At 39.1% G+C, this 6,244-nt stretch overlaps 1 protein-coding gene across 1 annotated transcript in view; it reads left to right on the top strand.

Moving 5' to 3' along the window:
- Positions 1-6,244, top strand: part of cpo (RNA-binding protein) — a 254,624-nt gene that overhangs the window by 15,437 nt on the left and 232,943 nt on the right. The window lies entirely within an intron of this gene.

The following is a 6,244-nucleotide window of genomic DNA, read 5'->3' as shown; positions in this document are numbered from 1 at the left end:
CCGCTCAAATAAAGAGGCTTGCTTCTTGATTTAAGCAAAAATCCGATTGAATCAAGAGTATTTTTTCGAAAATCGAATCCTCAAATCGAAGGGACTACTTTTTTAGGTACTTTCCAGTTTTTGATCCCTTCGTGGGGAGGGGGGTGGGCCGGGTAACTCAAAAATTTCAAATGGCCACCCCCCTCATGGCCAGTGTTGCGTGATTTTTGAATAACCCTGTATAAAATCGTAAGCGAGTGCTAATTGGAAAAAAAAACACATTGGATCTAGAGTCCAGACTCTTAAAAACATTGACAAGAAAAAATACTCTAGATTCAATCAGATTTAAGCTATAAAATCGAAAGGAAATCCGCTCAAATTAAGAGGCTTGGTCCTTGATTTAAGCAAAAATCCGATTGACACAGGAGTATTTTTTCTTGTCGATGTTTTTTAGAGTCTAGACTCTAGATCCAATGTGTTTTTTTTCCAGTGCATGTCTTGCGAAAACAAGAAAAAGACACTGAAAAACGTGGCCCAAACTGAGTGTATTAAGGGGGTAAATTGGTGCTGGGTTTTTACACTATTTTGTGAGGAAAGCAAGGCCAGAAAGGTTAAAAATACAAATACAGTCAAAAATTTATATGGTAATAATTCTCCCCCCGGTTTCCCTGGTTTTCTTGTACCCACTGATACTCACTAAAGCTCAACATGTTTGACTGTAATTGACATTTTTGAACTATCCGGCCTTGCTTTTCGCGCAAAATAGTGTGAGCCCAGCACTATTTTACCACCTTGTATCTATGATAAGTCTACGTGATTTTTGACAAAGTGATACTCAAATACTGTACGGTGAAGACAACCCCACGTCTATACAGTAACAAAAAGTAACGCACATTTTGTATCAATATGGGAAGTAGAACAAAAAGCAACCTAACCGTGCCGTTTAAATTTTTTGTTAGTTTTTTCCAGCTTTCATTCTGGCTTCCATTCTGGCGTAAAAATCTGGCCCGAGCCGCCAGGAGCCTGAATCGCGTGGAGATAGTTTAATGCGTTAGTCACTCGTAAGTCGCAATCTCTGAGTGATCGAAGAGAAAAAAGAGTACACTTATGCGGATGAATGAACCACAGGGTGGCAGTTGCTCATGAAAATCCGGAAAAGTTGCGGAGATGAACGGATGGGTTTTAGGAAACCGTAGAAATTCAGGGGAAAGTGTCTCTAAAGACAGCAGAAAGTTTCATTTAGCGGAAATTTTGAAACTATGCAATTGATTTGCGGGTTTTTACAGTTTGATATGTTAGATCTATAAGTCCACTCTGTTGACTCAGGTCTACAATAAATGAAATAAAAACAAGCAGTGAACTCCAACACAATGTGTTGATAAGGCGCGTCATTAACTCGCACATATCAACCCCTTTAGTTTTCATTTACAGAGATTTCAAAATAGGCAAACAGCATAAAAAGAGAATTCACGATCCAACACTGCGAGGTCAAAGACGCACCTTGACGAGACCGTGTATTGTGAAAGTAGAAAGCTATTCGATCGAATTTAAGTTTTTTGATCTGCCTCAAGCAAAATCTTATCAGATTCTTGAAGAAAAGTGCTACGGAATAATTTAAGCGAAGAAAGGAAAAATTCTGTCGAACTCCTAGAAGATAAAGTCGATTTAAAGGTATTTTGGGGCTAAAATACCCAAATCACCGGTAGTAAAAATCCCGTTATATTATTGAAAAGAAATTGACTCGATATAAATGCAATTGCATTAAATACGTCTTGATTTTGTTATTTTAAACGTCTTTCCATGCAAAGAAGTTCAACCATGTCGTTGCTTTATTCATTCATGAATTGAAAGTAAGCAATCTACATCCCGAAAATCTACTGATTTGCCGTAAAAAATTGCAGAAACTTGATATACCAGGTCGATGCACCCACTCGTTGAATTTACCAACCAATTTTGTGAGTGCAAATGTGTAAGAATCAATATGCTATAGTCATTTTGGGTGCATTTATTTTTCATGAAACAATAATAATTTCAATCCCGAAAAACCATCAATTTTCCGTATAAAATCGAAAAAATCAAAATATGTCAACTCCCCGACGTGAAAATTAGATTCTACGTATGTAAAATGTAAATACTTATGTATCGATATGCTGAACAGAACTATGTGTGGACAGTCAGAAGCCCGCGGCAACATTAATTCAACAGAAAAACTGTAAAAATTAGATAGGATTTTAGCCGCTTTGCCCGCCTCTCCTCGCTACTTACAACAAACCGTTCTTATACTCATCTCAAAATTTTTCTCAGAGCTTTGGGTTATTATCAGCTTCCATTTAAACTCCGGTTCGATGGCCGAATCGGCTGCCAAAAAAGCAAGCCACTGTTGAGGGGTTCTATGAGAAATTCGTGATATTATCGGCTCTCAGGAAATCACCCCATGGCTAAAATTGGTGGTATAAATGTTTAAGTGCTTAAAATAATCGTATTCAAGAAACTAAGGAATTAAACTATGGAGTCAATTTCTTTTTAATAATATAACGAATTTACTACCGGTGATTTAGCTATTATAGCCCCAGAATACTTTTAAAGCGCCTTTGCGTTCCAGAATCTCGACGGAATTTTTTTTTTTTTTTTTTTTTTTTTTGCTTAAACGATTCCAGAAACATTGTAGTTAAAAATATAAAGATTTTTCGATTTGGACGTATGAAAAATGTTTAACTCGTTCAGGCACACCGTGTATTGTATGGAGTACTGCTGTTATTCGACCGTTGTCTTCAGGTCAAAATTCTTACAAAGAAGCCCCTTGCAAGAGGCAAATTTTTTGTAATTTCTCCCAGTTTTTTCAGCGTTAGGTATATAAATGAATTGTTTGTCAAATTTTGAGGTCAATTATATTTAATTGTAATTTATACTTTCTTTTTTTCCCCTTCATTTTATTTTTCGTATCGAGGAGTCGAGGTTATGTTGATTTCTTCGGATTTCGATTACTGTAACTTCTCTTCTATTCGGCCGATTTTTATGAATGAGGTCTCTTTTTATTTGTGTTTTAACGGAGAGTAAGGAAAAAATTGCTAAATACATGCGAAACAATTTTTTTTGAAAATTGGATGAATCCTAGCGTGACGGTGAAATGGTTAATGAAGCGTGAGTAATTGGGGTACGGGTATCGGCCGCGTTGGGACCCAAGGCCCATTGTTCTTCGTGACGCCGACGCAGTGATCAGGAGCGTGGGGACGAGAGGGCTGAGTGGACTCCTGTATGAGCCACGTTTAGCAAATGGTCTAATGAGTCTCGAGGCTCATCACAGATTGCACTTACCACTATCCTGGTGGCCCCGGCTATCAGAGCAAGGAGTACCAACTTTTGAAAAGGATAACAGTGTTGTGGAGATATGTCAAAGCAACGTTGTGAACAAAACGGAGTGAGTGAAATTCTCATTCAAGGAGTGCCGAACTGGTCAGCCATCCTCGAATCAGTTCGCTTGCTTCCGCTTATATATGCATATTTTAAATCAGCGCGCCCCATTCTAAGGTTTTTTTAAAAAAAACCAAGAAACGTAGACTCTTGGTATTCATTACACATAAACTAGCGAGCCCCAGAATGAGAAACAAATTTTAATCATTATTATTGACGGATTAGTAAACTTTTTACACGCTTTGGAAAATCTCAGAAGTTCGCGGTAGTCACTTTTCGGTAAGGAACTAGGGGACTCGGTTATTGTATCGAGGGGGGGGGGGGGGGGGTCGAAACGATCGCAAAGGCGGTATACTACGTATACGCGCCAAAAAAAAAAAATTGTGTTTGATTTAGAAAAATGTTTATTCGCTACTTGGTGAAACGATATATCTTCAATTGATATCCGCGCACGGATAGGTGATTTTATGGAAGTATTATGCGGATGCTCCTGTTTGATGGACGCCATTCCGACGTGGAAAATTGCTGGAGGGATGCGGGGCTCCAGTTCACCGACTCCGGATATTGTCTCGACAAGGCGCCCTCTTATTGAGAAAACAATACCCCGTTGCCGATAAAACGTTGTGTTCGGCCAGAAAAAGCGAATGAACGACGCGGTACTCTAATTAAACGAAACCAAAGTTTCCGCGATAAAAATTGACCTTTGTTAAATTAAATAATTAAATCCTCCCTCGCCCCGCTTTTAAATTTTACGGGCACCCTGTCCGTTCATTATTACCCCTCAATAGACCTCCATCAAGGAATGAATTGAGGTGATTCGATGGACGCCATATTTTGTGTCAGACGGCATGCGATACATCGCATCAATTGGTTCCATTTTTTCAGCTACTCGTCATTTTTCTCCAATTTTGAGATCGCAATTCTGTTGTCAGGCAGTGGCGTGGCGTGAATTGCGATGTATCGATTGTTCTACCATTTAAACCTATGGTAAAGAATCGATTATTAAGGTGTTCGCTGCGAACACCCTGTTTATCGATCCTTTTCCATAGGTTTAAATGGTATAACAATCGATACATCGCAAAGCATGCCACGCCACTGTTGTCAGGAGACTAAACCACTCGCTTACGAATTCTAACAAAGAAATTCAACGTAATAAAGGCGTAGTTTCTTTAGAGAGAAAATATCGCATTCGAGTGCAGTTTCGATATCAGTTTCGAATGCGATGTTTTCTCTCTAAAAAACCACGCCTTTATTACGTTGAATTTCTTTGTTAAAATTGGTGAGTGCTTTAGTCTCCTGACAACTGGATTGCGATCTCAAAATTGGAGAAAAATGACGAGTAGCTGAAAAAATGGAACCAATTGATGCGTTATATAGCATGCCGTTCTGACAAAAAATATGGCGTCCATCGAATCACCTTAAAGCATCAAGCAACGCATTCTCTCTTCTAAATTTTATGAGAAAAACTAATCATACTTGACGGGAAGTCTGGAAATCATATCCTAAACAAGATATGATTGTTGACAATTAAAATTGTTTAAAATAACAAAAAATACCAAATAATTAAATAGCTGCATGATCCACCTTAGGTCAAAATACTTGTTGATATCTCCCTCAAGGATTGATCTTTGAACCGCACGTGTTGTGTGAATCACTCTCTACTTAAAATTTTCACTACAAAATTATACGAGGAAATCGAATCATACAACGTGAAGTCTGGAAATCGACCATTAAACAAGATATGATTGCTGAAAATTATAATTAGTTAAAATAACAAAAATACTGAATGATTAAATAACTGTATGATCTAAAAACCATTTCATCTGTGTTAAAAAGCTTTTTCATATCTCGTTCATGAGTTGATCTTTGAACTTCACGTTTTGTGTGAATCGATTTCTACATAAAATTTTGAAGAGAAAACATGCGACGCTTTTTTTCTAGCCAAGACTTCGTCTAGTGGCCCTTTACGTACTTTTCCCATTGTTTCCCGTTTATTTTGGCTTTCCGTCAATCTGTAGGAACAGAATTGATTCAAGGAGTTTCTAGAATCAGTGTCGTGGTGATAGATCGCGATTATCTTAACGCGAATAATCTCGCCAAACACGGTGCGGTCGGTGTCTAACTCATATCAGCGCCTGCAAGGTTGTAGGAATACTTCACGCATTGCGCCAAACAGTGCGGTCGGCGTCTGACGCATAGGAGCGCCTACAAGAGTGCCTGAATACTTCTCGCATTGTACCAAACGAGTTATTTGCGATAACTATTCGACCACGGGTATAGGTACATTCCCGCTAACTTGATTGAAGGCGCGTCACACTGTGAAGATAACTGGACACTCGACCGCGCTCCCTCCCCTGGCTTGCGCGACTCTAAAATCGCCGCAAAGCAGTGTCGTGGAGTGCTTTGCGATCTATCGATATTTCCTCATTTGAAGCTGTGGTAAATAATCGATTATTTAGGTGTTCGCTGCAAACACCCTGTTTATCGATACTTTTCCATTTGTTTAAATGGCCGTTCAATCGATATATCGTAAAGCACGCCACGCCGCTGTCTAGGATCGCTACCAAATTTCGCACATTGTTAATCGATGAACCACTCGTGAAGAATGTGATCGGCCTGCCACTGATGACAGATCGAACAATTCGTAAAACAAGTTTTTGAAACCGGGTCGCGTCTGCTGACCAGATTTGTCAACGCGTCACTTACCAACCATCATAGGCGAAGTCCCCATATCCCCAAAATTCCCCAAAAATAACTTAAGGAGGCACTGTCAGTGCAGGGTCTGTAAAGTAAGTTATCGAACTGATCATGCAGTGGAGCTTTACGTAGCGTGCAAAGTTGGCATCAGTGTGAA

The sequence above is a fragment of the Bemisia tabaci genome, chromosome 6, assembly GCF_918797505.1.
Source record: "Bemisia tabaci chromosome 6, PGI_BMITA_v3".
Lineage (NCBI taxonomy): Eukaryota > Metazoa > Arthropoda > Insecta > Hemiptera > Aleyrodidae > Bemisia > Bemisia tabaci.
Note: the sequence above shows the minus strand (reverse complement) of the source record. Positions and strands in the feature narration are given on the sequence as shown.